This window comes from Pundamilia nyererei, unplaced genomic scaffold (genome assembly GCF_000239375.1).
Source record: "Pundamilia nyererei isolate P.nyererei 1_Seehausen unplaced genomic scaffold, PunNye1.0 scaffold00048, whole genome shotgun sequence".
In the NCBI taxonomy this organism is placed as follows: domain Eukaryota; kingdom Metazoa; phylum Chordata; class Actinopteri; order Cichliformes; family Cichlidae; genus Pundamilia; species Pundamilia nyererei.
In genome coordinates this window covers 816307-830685 of record NW_005187449.1, presented here as the reverse complement: position 1 = coordinate 830685, position 14379 = coordinate 816307, and the positions used below count along the sequence as shown (strand labels likewise).

Genomic DNA, 14379 nt, shown 5'->3' with positions numbered 1-14379 from the left:
AAGAAGCAAGAATAGGATTCATTAAGAGAGAAGAAGGCTTTGCTGGCTGATGACACTCCAGAAGAAATTTAGCTGTGTTCCAGACAAAAAAAATCATCCAGAAGATGTAAAAATGCCACGTCGACTCAACTTCATGGTCATTTTGGAGAAAAGTTTGGAGATGCAACAGGACTACACATGTTTGAAGCTCCTCATCAAAAATTACCTGATGTCCTGAAGTGTGACTGAATGGATCTTGTCCTTGGCTACAGACCAGCGTGCTCAATCAGCGTGAGGCTAAAAGTGTCCCTAGCAGCCTCACAACTGAAGACACCATCAGAAATAGCAGTCTGGAGTGATCTACTGAAAGGTAAATACTGTTTAACTGAAGTCACACTGGTACGCTAATCTGAAGACAGTTAAGCAGTTAACATTAGTTTCTCTTAAAGCAGAGGTTTCAAATTTAAACTCCTTAAGAAGAAAACCACCTCAAGACACGTGTGTAGTTCATTGACAGGCCTTAATCTAAAAGTTTTCTCTTGTACATGTACAGATCACAAACTGCCAACAAAAAGGTGCTTATTCAGCAAACAGCTTAATCAGTAATGCTTCCTGATTACACAAAGGCAGCCATACAGCCAACCCACAACAATATGTTTCACAAGCCTGAAAATGAGTCTTTTAGTTCTTGCACAGATTTCCACGCATCTCAAAGTGAAAGCTTCACAGGCCTGAACCATCAATTCAATGACTTAATTCGTTTAGCTGTACCACACATTCCTCCTGCTGCTAAAACCATCTGGAAAACATACAACTTCAAACAAACTTTGCTATGATGAAAACTGACTTCACAGCCAAATTCTGCTGTAGTTCCATTCATCTTTTTACTTCAGTGATGTTCTTTATATCTCCATCACTCACTGCTGCAGGTAACCAGGCCAAACTGTTTCTCAAAGTTTTCTGTTTGTGATTTTGTGTTTTAGATCGTCACATGAAGTTTTGGCATGAGCCATCAATATGGAGCTTCCCTGTCTTTCCCAGCCTTATAGATACATCCAAGGTGAATGACCTGTTGGCAGCATGCTGCTTAGTTTGTTTGCCTTGAGGTTTTTTTTTTTGGTTTTTTTTTTAGGGAACTAGACAACCAGCCCAGAAACACTACTTACTTGAACAAATTATTACTATTTTATCAATGTACGAGGCCAGTAAATTGTTGTTTCTCAGATTTATGATGGCACCCGTCACTAGTTGGGGCTTTGACAGGAAATTTTGGACAAACGTAAAACCGATGACAGCCGTGACAACCAGTGAAATTTTGAAGAACTGTGACAATAACAAATAATTAGAAAATAAGTGGTTGTAAACTCACATTAAACCACCTGATATCTCACAGGTGTGAAATGTGTGGGGGGGGGGGAATAAGAAAGCAAACCAACCATACATTTCAGAAATATTTAAAATAAACTTTTACCATTTAAGAAATTCACTACATCTTTTGGACACAGATTACTTTAAGAACCGTATTTAACCTCCTCCGTTACACAGACTGATTATATTTTAATGTTTTCAGAGTGTTTTTGTACTTTTTTCCCCCTCCTGCTTAAACAGCTAGAAAATTATTCACCAGCAATATTCCTTACATGAGTACATTAACTGTCTCTCTTTGTTAAAGACGTTGATGAAAAATCCTGTCACCAGGGGGTGACTGCCCTGACCGCAAAAAATGATTTTTGGCCTTCTAGAAGATATTTTCTGATGAGTTCATGAGCTCAGTCACTCGCTTTGTGTTATACTTAATACTAAAAGGAGGATTATCCAGGAAATACCTGCATATATGTTTTATGTAAAAAATAACCTATATTTATTCCCTGGCTTTTAACTCTGTGGGTAACTGACATTTTTATTGTTTTTTAACTTTATTGCTATGTCTGGTTTTATTACTATGCGCATATTAGTATTGTACAGCACTTTGGTCTACCAGGTGTGTTTTTAAAGTGCTATATAAATAAATAAATGATGATGATGATGTGAGGGGTCAGATCCACCTGCTTTTTAAAGACTGACCATTGAGGACTGAGATCTGGAAAGTTTTCTGTTCATGGCTTCAAAATGTTAATCTGAGCCACTTAATCATCACTTTTACCTTATGTAATGATCCTGTGTGATGTTGGAAAATACAGATTTGTTCCGTTTGGTCAGTCCTTAAAAAGCTGAAAGTCACAAACTGTGATCATCTAGGAGCTCTAATGAGGCAGGAATGGATCTCCATGAATCAGGATTTGACCCAGACACTGATGTCCATCATGCCACATAATTGATAATAATCAGTTTTATCATGTTTTTGTTTGTTTGTTTGTTTGTTTGTTTGTTTGTTTTTTTCCAACAGGAAAGAGGAAATGAGGGGTGCATGTCCTTCGTGCACTGATGGAGATGTTTACGAGGCTAAGGAGAAACCTGAACACTTTACCCAGATGTTCAGGACATGAAGAAAGGGTGGCTGCTGCACAGAACCAGGATCGGGCAATCCACGCTTGTTTTCTAAAGAGGATTTCTACCCAAAGTTGGGCAGATTTTCTCAAAGAAAATACTCCTGTGTCTCTACCAATGGATAAAAATGTTGTATTTTAAGTCTGTAAAATATTCTGTTTACTATTATAATGATGTGTATGCGTAGTTTTAAATCTTCTTTGATAATAGGCTTTTTAACAAAACTGGCTGATTTTAATGCTGTTAACTGTGCAGTTAAGTGATCATGCTCATTTAATCAAATTAAAACCTACTGATGTTCTGACCTTCATAGTCAATCTAGTATCTAGCTGTAGTAGTATGTTACAAGCAAAATGTATTTTAAGTATCACAATTACTCTTATAATCTCATACAATGTTGTGAATCAATGTTTGTTTCATTTGTACAGTCATTAGCAGCAGTCCTTAAGCAATTAGTTAGCAACTTGCAGTTATCTATAGAAAGAGATATTATGTAAAAATGCAAAAAAAAATCTGAGCTAATAGACTCAACATTTAATATAGCGTCATGCACGCACCCATACATTACTTTTATTTCTGTAGAAATCTGTATTAGGACCTGTGTTTAACTGTATTTTAAATAAATTAACCTTAAAAAAAAGAATTCTTTGTTTACCTCAAACATTCAGGCGATCATACTTTATGATCGGATGATCAGGTAAGAGCCTCGGATGACACAGAGGCTCTTAACCTGAGGAGAAGGGAAAACTGTGGAGTTATCGATGATGGTAATTAAATGGGGGGGAAAATGATAGGTGAACAGATTCCTTAATAACAAACTACAAAAGAGAAAAGACAAACGTTGATGGGATGCTGTCATGCTTTATCAGAATAAGTCCATCTATTTTCCTCCAACTTACACAGTCCACCCTGGACTTTCACACCTACACCCAGATCAGCTAACAAACATGTCTGGATTGTTTGGGGAAGCTGGAGAGAACCCATTCATACACAGGGAGTACATACAAGCTCCTCACAGAAAGACCTCAGCCAACCGGCAGGTTCAAGCTCAAGAACTTCTTCCTATGAAAAGATAAAAAAGATGCTAGCAATATCCCATTAGCACTGCCTGAGTTTTTAATTCAACTAACCTCTGTACCACTGGGCTGACAATGGTGGTAGATCCTAGATTTAAATCTCCCTGCTGGCTGGTGTTTTTCTAGAAACTTATGTTCTCCTTGTGCTTGTATGTACTTCAGCTTCTTCCCACAGTCCAAAGACATGCATAGGTTAGGTTAACTGGCAATTCTAATTCTAAATTGGCTGTACATGTGAATGGTTTTCTGTCTACAGACTGGTGATCTGTCCAGACTGTACCCTGCCACTTTCTCTATGACAGCTGGGATACAGTGTTTTCCTGTTTTGTTTTGTTTTTTGGCGGGGCCACTGTGTTATACTGAAGTCTTTAAAACATAATGAGACCTGATGTGAGTAGAGGCACATTCATTCACATCCTTTTATCCAAACTGAGCAACAAAGTCACCACAGTTAAAATGAGCCACACCAATAGTGACTCGTTTAAACTGACTTTAAGTAGAAATATGTTCTAATTAAAGACATCTGATGTCTTTAATTACTGCCTATAATGTAACTGTGTCCAGGAAAATATCGGCATTAGCACACAAGTGTCCGGAGACAGAGGCAAAGTTGTAATTGTAAGTACTTATAAAGGCAGCAAACCTGGTTAAGAAAAAAGGAGTAAAATAATGAATCAACAAACACATCCATAAAACATGGGGTTAGCTACAGTGGTAACCATTGCACAGCCCTACTGTAGCATTTTCTTAGGTGGAAATGAAAACAAAAAATGAAGTTTCTTTTTTCTCATTTCATTTCTCATTGTATTTGTTCAAAAGTAAATGTTAAGCTTTGTAAACCTTTGACGACTTCACATGCTCCTGATCAAAGGCAAACCATCACAGCTCGTTGGCGTGTTCATCATCATCTTTGACCTCTTGCTTGAATGTCGCTCCCAAAAGAACAAATGTTTTCCTGACACGTATAAGACTGATAATTATACAAAATTGTCTTTCTAATGATCTTTGTGAAGTTATTGTCTGTTAGCGATAGCTTTGATAGTTTGTTTTTCCTGTCTGAAGAACCTAATCTAAACTTTACAGGTGACTCAGGTAAAAAAAACGTGCCAGTGCTGCTGATGTCAGCCTCCATCTTTCCATCTTTAGTATGTTGGCGCTGCACATATGGTCATGGCAGCTTATTGTGGCGAGCAGAGCCGAGGCTGATGGCTTTACAGAAGCTTTGCGCTCCCTGGCAGAAAATGACTCTCAGGCTTTTGAACATTAAGACTCGATTTGGAAGTCTGACACAGCAGCTGGTCGCTGTAACGAGCCATCTCACCCACGATCACTTCTCAGGGTTTCTGACTTAAAGGGATTTCTCCCCCAGATTCCCATTTGGAAGGCAGACAGCTGCATCGTGCTGCTGAATGCAGAATGAGACGACAGGAAACCTCAGAATGATGACAAGATCTTTTTTTCCCTTTCAAATGAGAAAAGATTCATTATAAAACTGCAAGACAGGAACTAAAGGGCAGCCGTGGTGTGTTTGGGCCGCTTTTCTATTGAATTTGAGCATTCAAAGTCCTTTTTTACTGCTAGCCTCATTTACTCATACATGTACTTTTAACTAAACACGCTTGCTATGTTGGATCGATGCACTGATGGATGCCTCACGGGCAACTTGGGATTCAGTATCTTACCCAAGGATACTTCAACCTGTCAGGCTACATTTCACTGTGTGTTATACTTGTATAACTATGCATGTGACAAATAAAGAACCTTGAACCTTGAACCTTGAACCTGCAGAATGGAGGAGCTGGGGATCAAATCACCAACCTTCCAATCAGTAGACAACTGAATCAACTTCTTGAGCCACATGTCATCCCTTGGAGCCCTCCAAGTTTCCTTGAAGTTTTCCTACCAAGGCCAGTGTCCTAACATATAATTCCCTAGTGACCTGATTTTGCACTACATCTTCAGATTATCTTCCATTTCTCTGAAATTTAACCTGGAAGTTTTTGCAAAATCTCAACAACACACCAAACAAATGGCACCAAAAACATTCTCCCAACTTTGCTTGACTTCAGTGGAGCAATAAATTTGGTAAACTCTACAAGCAGCTTTACTGGCTGGGATAATTTTGCATTTTTCACTTTTGTTGTACACATTTAGTGAAATCAGGACCTGAGCAAAACTGCATACCTCCATCAGGAGAGCAATCACATACTAAGCCTAATACTTTCTACCACCAGAGTCCTTGTGTGCTTCCTAACATGGATTATTTTCACTGTTTTAAAGTGAAAACCCTAAAATGCGTCATCTCATTAAAGCTTACAGAGGTTCCTTCATTAGGCTGAAGGAGTCCAGCACGTGTGGATGAATTTGTACCATCAGAAGCTTAAACAGCGAGCTGGGCTGAATGTAAAGCCTGAAGCTCGTCCACATATGGACCTCTTGTCACACATCTCTTTGTATCTCATGATTGGTAGCTAGAGGATGCTCCAACCCCCAACAAATGCTCCATTTCTGTCCATTCATTCTTTCTGTCACATCCATCCTCTTTATCCAAAGATGTCAAAACACGAAACAGTTTCTGCTCAGCAGTTCTTATTAATGTCTAATTTAAAAAACATTGAGCAGCATGTCTCCTGTAATTTCAGGGTAAAAACAAAAACAACTGAACAGAACTTCAGTGTTGATTTCTGCAGAAACACAGCTGTCCGCTGGTGTTTCTGCACTTTGGCCAGCAGATGGTGCCCCTGCGCTGCTCCTCGTTCCACTACGCTCCAAAAATAAAGAAGTGAAAAAAAACCATTCTGAGTCTTAAACATTCATAAAAGAAGCTGACAGCATAACAGGAAACTATAATGAAGAGAATAAAAAATTAATGCACCTGAATATGTCTCAATTTAGAAATAGAGAGGAGAAAATAAAATAAGTACTTCTTTATTTCCACCTGTCCTTTTTAAATTACATGTATATTGTATAATATTTAATGTAATTCAAGCAATTTGATGACATTGACCATAAAAACAAGAATTCTTGTAAACGCTACAGAAATATAAGTTAAGACTCCTCTGTCCCCACAATTTAAATAAAACGATAACCAGCTGAGTCTCCCTGGTGACTGATTTTTAATATGCTCAACAACACCAGCTAAATCTAAGTTATTAATATGTTACGATGTCAGTTCAGCAGCAACAACAACAAAAACTCTTTTTTTCCAGATCTTCATGTGGCTGCTCATGAACTCAGGGTTATTTAGTAAAACCATGTGCATGCTGATGTCAAATTCAAGTAAAGAATTAGTTCTGCTCCTTAACCACGTGTGTCTCTGTCAGTCTTGCTAGACCTGTTTTTACAGGCCTCAGCATAATAAATCAGATAAATTAGCGTTTGTGTAGACAGTTTACCTCTAACACACAATCTGACCTTTTGCAGTCAAACTGGCTCTACATAAAAATAAAAGCTGACTTTACAGCTCCGTCATGTTGAGATTTGTATTACAGAAACATATTTTACTACAGTTACATGCCTCTTCACAGTGTACACTGTTCATGTGAATGCGTGTGTGTGAGAATGCAAACGTGATCATCATTATGACACAGAATATGTTATTTAAAAGCTGAAATCACACATGGACTGCTCATTCTGTCACCTGAGATGCCTTCAGCATCAGCTTACACCTGTCTGTTCAGTATGGCTTTACATGCCGAGCACTGCTTTACAGACTGCAGCTTAAACTGAGCTGTCCATATTTTATTATCAGACCAACCAAGCTGGATTTGGCCTGCCTTACTTTGGATAAATGGGGTTTGCACCGTCACAAAAACAAATCTCTATAATTTAAATCATTAAACCTTTGGGCAAAGACTTGGTCTAAGATTCAGGGAGCTTTAGACTGGAAGGGTTAGGCGGCAGTGTTTCTCAAACTTTCTCCATCATGCTCCACACCACACTATGAACATCGCAATTTCTATCAATCACAACCGAAAGGATCCAAGTTGATATAACAAAAACTCCAAATGTCCCTGAAATGAAATAAAGTGAACGTATCTGAGTCGCATTTGAGCTCTGTTAGCTCTGAATGAGTTCCAGCAGCAGCAGATAAACAGACTGTTTGTTGTGGCTCAACGAGCCACCGCTCATCTGGACTTTCACTCCTCTTCCTCTTCTTCTCTCAAATTGAACTTGAACTAACTGAGGACAGTTTGATATATTTGTTTTGTTTGCTGCATTGCAAGATAACCAAAACAGGCTGATAATATTAGCCCCTGCTCTCCCACAACCAACCTTACAGTTAGCAAAGCATCATCTGGAGTCTTATAGATGTGTAATCTGCTTGAATTATTGACATCTTTTGGGATATTCTGCAGCCACAGCTGGCTTCCTGTCATTTAAAACCACAGCTGGAAGGAATCTTCCCTCCATGATCCTCAGAAGATTTGAAGATTTTCCAGGTTAAACCTGAGGAGATGCAGAACAAGCTTTTTATTTCCATGATCATCCTGTGAGCTTAAACACAAAGACGTCTTTTTTCTCTTTAGGTTTTGCCTTGAAGAACCCACATGCAAAATCGCCACCAGAGTCCATTTAAAAGACGGTCGTTTTTGGTTTATCTTAGCAAAAGTAGCTCATTTATAGAAACAGTGCAACAGAGTCTGTCAGATTTATCAGCTACACAGAACTTATATTCTTGAATGTCAATCAAATATTATTTTTCCTGTTCTTTAAGGACACAAACAAATGGGTTTCTTTAATATTTAACCCCAGAGGACGCAGCTTTATTCTCTGTGCTCTGGCATTCTTTGTTCAAGGCTTTTCATAGCTTGCTCAGCGTTTGCGGCCTCCTTAACAAAGAGCCACTAATGTGCTGATAGCACAGAGCACCAGATGTGTTTATCACTCCACTGTGTGCTTTACTTTGAATGACCTGCTCGTGGGTTTTAAGTGGAGGTCAGGAACAAGGCAGCAGGGAGTTTAGAGAAAGATAGATGTTTGTATGCAAAACGAGCTCTTTATTTGTGGCTGTTGAAACTTTTGACGAGTCCCATTTAGGGGGAAAAAATCCACTTTATTAGTTTTGTTCTCCAAATTAAAATGCATTGAAGCATTTTTTTGATCTGAGAGCTCTGTGTAGATAAATCTACAGCGGTAACCTAAAACTTTGTGGTTCTTGACCTTTAGAGGACTTTCGTCTTCACTGGACGAATGAGCTGTCTAATGTCAAAGCTTCAATGACCTTAAAGAAAAAGCTGCATAAACTTTAGAAATGTGTGGTCTCTGTCTCGTCTCTGACAGCCAACCTGGTCTCCATGAAAATACAACAAACCTGCCTGATTTACTTTTTATTTGATATGCGAGACTTAACCTATGTATTTTTCATCAGTCTGATATAAAATAATGATCATCTGCTGACTGATAGCCATGTACACGAAGTGAAGGGAGAGTAGTCCCAATTTAGAGGTGGGATGTGTCCACCATTCACACCTGAGATTCATTTCATTTTTACTTTCTTGTTTGTTTTGAAAAACATGATGTTGTAGGGTGAAATCATAGACTGTAATTAAAAGATGGACATAGCCACCGTGCCATGCTCCTTTTGGTTAGTAAAGTTAGCATAGCCTCAAACTGAGCACTTTTTAACCATCTTGGTGTTCGAAGTAACACATGATGAATGGCGAGGTGTGGACTGTGACCACATGGATCAGTTTACTCCAGGTAATCCATCTTTCTGGGGGTTTTTTTCATGTTCATAATCTACAAAATTAACTTTTATCCAATAAGGCCCAAAAGTAGAGGCCACAGAGCAAAGTAGCAAAGGCCTTTTTTCCTATTGGCTCGTCGACAACTCACCCCCTGCTGTTCAATGCAAAGAATGCAGGTATAAGACATGTTAATATGGATTTTACTATATACTGAAATAAAATGGTGATTTGAGGACCTAAACAATGTACTTTCTATGTAACCCTGAATTATTAGATAAATTGAATACAAATAGGCTAAGCATGATTTAAATTGGTGGCTGTGGTGTTAAAATGTGTTTGTGGGAGCAAGAGCTGTGGAGAAAAGATCTGCCAGAAAAATAGTTACTGGTTAGTAGTACAGGTCTTTGTTTGTATGGATTACCTTTGACTCCACCCTGTGTGTAATTCTTTTACCAAGTTATTAAACTTTTCTTTTAGTGATTTTCTGTAAAATCAGGTTCCTGAAAAAGAGATTTTCAAACTTTAGAAGTTGTCTATGTGGTTAAATAAAAGCTATCTAGTAAAAGTTCTGAAATGCTGTGAAACTTTAATCTGGGAGCCTTCGCCACTGATTTGTTGCTCCTCCATGCTCAGACTTCGGTATGATCCTTTGCCAGCTATGTTCAGCTCCTCGTGTACCTGGCGGTCTCTGGAGGAAAAGGCACAGCTAAAATAATCTTTAGACATAATCCTTAAAAACTGTTGACCGTGAGCGAGCAAAGCATTCACATTTTTACTTTGAAATGATTCAAAACTAGAAACAAAGGGCTGAAAACAGAGTTGGACTCTCCCTGCTGCCCAATATTTGTGCACCTTGTGTATCGAGAAAGCTTTAATAATCTCCAATAAAACATTTCAGGGAGCGTTTGGTGATGGGTGGCCCGCCCCTTTGGCTTAAAGCAATTAATTCAGCTTTCTGACATCAAACTCCGGGCTCAGCGTGACAGCTTGGAGCTCAAATAAAAAAATAAAAAAGCCAAGTTCTCCTGGGAACAGAGTAAAGATGGCAGGCTCTTTTCTCCACTGTTTGCTCAGTGGCTCTGAGAGCAATCTTCCCCCCAGCCTGAATGAAATGCGAGGGCACAAACAATGTGCCGGAGTAGAGAAAGGGCCGGCGGGGAATGAACAGTTTGGAGTATTTGCTTAGTGGAGGAGCCGCCACAAAGGCAGAGCCACAGCGTTCCCATGAATCAAGGCGCCGTCTCAGGCGCCTTTTTGTTGCGGCGGGTCTCCGTCGCCAGCTATTAAACAGCACTACATATAACTGGTTTCATGTCACTTAAAGCCTTTTCTCAGTGAAACTGTACCATCAGGTGACCTGCTCTTGCTTACTTTATCAGGCTGGTCGGCATCCAGGCGGTTGGCTGAGGTCTGCTCTGCACGTGGCACCGCAGTTCAGCTCTAAATATTCGTTTCTCATCGAGTGTTTTCGCACTTCAAAGTTGTGAGAATGAAGATGACGTTTAGACCAATAACTCTGACGTTTAGCCATAGTTGACCGTTGCCCTGCCAATTTCCATCCCCAACCCAAACGCCCAGACGCGGAGCTCTCTGGGTGGCCGTGCTGGAGGTCTGAAAGGCACCCAGATTGACGCTTAAGCTCTTTTTCGCCTTAAGAAAGCGTCATTGTAGATCTCCATGAATGGCAAACTGCTGTTTATCTAAGATGGACCCTTTTTTTCAAAGACGTTCCACCAACGCAAGACCACAAATTCACAGTTCTCATCAGAGCAGGCAACTATTTTCATACTGAGATCAAAGATGAGAAATGGCCCTTTAAAGCAGCACTTGGCAAAACTTTACGGACAGCATCCAGCAGTCTGACCTGAGTGTCTGGCTTCAGGAGAGCTTGGGCAGCTGAAACTAACTCAAGGCCAGTTCATATGTGAACATATCCTCTGAGTTTATTTAAATCTGATCAATAAATCTGATTTCTCCTTCTCCTTTGAGTCATTCTGCAGAGCTGAAACAAACAAAATGTAATAAAGACAAATTTTTGATAAATTTGATTTCAGTTGTTCCTAAACATTGGAAACAAGCTTAACAAATTGATGCAAATAAACTACAGTCCATCTTTGTAACTCTGCCATATAAACTTCTCAAAGAGGGAAGAATGCCTTCATGAACCTCATGATTAACATTAAAAAAAAAAAATGTATATATATTTTAGTATATTTCAATTTTTAAATATACTCTCTGGTGACTGACTACAAGAGACAGTGGGTGTCTCTCATTCCTGTTATCATCTCGTACTCTGACTGTCATGGGAGGTTTTGGTAAAGCAGATCACCTGAACATTTAAGCCTTTAAAGACTGGCCTACATGTTCAAACACCTTCCACCTTCTTCACACTTCTTTGCCATTGTTTACAACATTTGGATGGTGGCGGGTGGACTCCTAAGTTTGCACCCACAGACACAGATTCCTCCTAATTAGTCCAAAGTAACAGTCTAATAAAACATCAAAGCTGAACCAAAAACTTTTTGATATTCATTACTGCACCACACGCACATTATCTGTCACATATTATATTATGTTAAAATGTTCCAATTGGCACTGGAAGAAATATACTCCAGTGTTGATGTCTATCAATCCAAGCAGCCATGATCCCAAAATTTTAAGCCTGTTGGGCTGAAAAAGAAGCTGCCCACGGAGACCCAGAAATATGCTACATTTTGTTTTTGTTTCGTTTTTATAGCAGGCTGTAAACGTGTTTATTTGACATTTTGACACAGGCGTCTGTGGGGAATGACTCGCAAGTCACTGTTGGAGCCAGCGTAAAGCGGACATTGGAGGAACTGCACTACACCCCTGATTCTAGTACTGAACTGAAGTCATTTGCACATTTAGAAACAGATGTTTCAGAGGCTGAAACAATAGATGATAGTTCAAAATAAAACAGTAAAAAAATATCCAAAAATAAAATAACAAAGTCTGTTTTAAACTGCAAAGAAGAAACGTGGGTTTTCTGTTGTTGAAGCTTCTGCAGGAAGCATAAATTGGCCTGCAGCTCTCTGTGTTTTCACGCAGCATTTGGAGCATTTCCTGTAACGTCTTTCACTCTTGTATGTGCTTTGTCCTGGAAGGCCACCGCATACATCGCATCAGATCACAGTCAACATGACAGCTTTGGGCTTTTGACCCCTGAAGCCAACATGAGACCCTGCAGATCCTCGTCGCCTATGTTGAGCCGCTGAGCAAAGCAGAGCAAAGATCACGATTAACCGTCTTAAAAACCTGCTGCCTTTTGTAGACGGACGCAGCCTCGGGTGATCCGGCTGTTGCCGTGCTCTCTGCTGAGGCGAGAGGAACCCGCCGAGCAAATACAGGTGGCTGGAAGTCAGGGACGGTGGACAAAATTGAGATCTGTCTTTTCTTGTTGAAAAGTGTCCTTTGTTTCTTCAAGTCCTTTATTTGACACTTCACTCCTGCACTTCTGGTTTTATTCGCACATTTGGTGTGTGGCACCCATTTAAAGTATGTTTTTCAAAAACTCCGCTTCCACGCTGCGCTCCCTTTTCAAACCTGAAAGCTTGGTCCACCTTTTATATACAGTCTTTTTGCGCTCTTGTTCACTTTTGGTCCGACACCTAATGTGATATCGCCATCTTAGTGTTGTTCCATCAGAGCAGCTAACTGTGATGTGATGTCACAGACTCATGCTCTGCAGCAGGACTTTCTGTTTAGTTTTACACCTTTAGCTTTCGTTGTTTTTCTTTCATTTTGCCAGTTAAATCTCATTTTTCTTTTGCACTTTACCCCACCCCTGCATACTTCTGGTCTGCACCACCACTTGTGACAGGTTGTCAGAAAGGTTTGGCTTTTAGACTTTCTGGCAGAAACATTTTCAATCAGAAAAACTTTCAGAAGTCAGGTGTGCTGAAATAAGCAGTACAAGGAGCAGATTGTGGTGGATAAATAGCTCCATTTCACACAGAAGACTGAGGTTTGTGTCCTGTGTAAAGCCAGAAGTCAGTGCTTATTATTTCTAGACCTGGTTTACTTATATAATTATTTTAATATGTAATATTTTCAGTTGCAGTTTGGTTTGATTTGTTATGGATTGTAAAGGTTAAAGTCTCATATGCTTGGGGAAGATTATGCCAAACACAGTGCATCTGCTGCATTGCCTATTTTGCCTCCATCTCCACATTTTACCGGTTTTCAAAGTTTCATACACAGAGATATCAGATTGTGCATTAAGTGAGGGAATTTTCACCATTTTTAATTGATATCTAACAACAACTGACACCACACGACCTCACACTGACCGCCAGCAGCACAGCATCATGTCCCTCCACCTCACATGCTCAGACTTCCTTAATAAACCAAATAAATCTGTCCCCGAACTTTTAGAAGAGACGTGTCTGCTGGTCTTCACCCCGTCTGTAGTGTTTTTCTCCTGAGTGTGTTTTGGAAGCCGGTCGCAGGCCCGATAAAGCTGAGCGCAAATATGAGGAAGATGTGGAGGTTTGCTCAGTGTACACATGCTCAGACAACAGCAGAAGAGGCTCGGCCGAGAAGCAGCGGTCCGAGGAGGCAAAGGAGACAAAGAGATGAAACCAGGCTCTGAATTTGGGCAAATGAACCCAAACTCAGAAACAAAGAAGCAGCACACGAGTCTTTAAATTTCCCTCCAGATCGCCATCAACGCTGAAAACTGTCAGGATGTAGAGGAATGACTTCTGCAGGAGTGCTTTGTAGGACTGTAAAAAGAAGATAAAGGGATTTAAAGGGACCACAAAAAAAACCAACAAATATTAAACAATTTTGTTCTGAAACAAGGTGTTGTTAAATGAAGTTAAGGGGTTTTTCCACAAGAGCTAATCCCTTTTAGTGGATTAACAGCCTTAAAGTGCTGCAAACGGACTCGACACACTCTAAGAAATCAGATACTGTATATAAAAGATGCACATGCCTGTGACCACTGATTTGTGGATGTTTTGGTCGTTACCCTTTTTTTTCTTTTTTCTGAGCCAGAGGTGGAGTGCTAAATACTTAAAAGGTCTGTACCTCACAGAAAGCCATAAATTAATACAGTACTGTGCAAAAGTGCTGAGCCACCCTTCACATCTTTACATTTTAGAGGAAAAATGGGAAATATGGGC

At 39.8% G+C, this 14379-nt stretch overlaps 1 long non-coding RNA gene across 1 annotated transcript; it reads left to right on the top strand.

The window, feature by feature from the left end:
* The first annotated feature begins 10 nt into the window (after window positions 1–10).
* LOC102214327 (uncharacterized) lies at window positions 11–3090 on the top strand. The gene is made up of 3 exons (XR_311712.1): window positions 11–349; window positions 963–1039; window positions 2366–3090. It is a non-coding gene; the product is annotated as an uncharacterized LOC102214327 (long non-coding RNA).
* Window positions 3091–14379: the final 11289 nt, after the last annotated feature.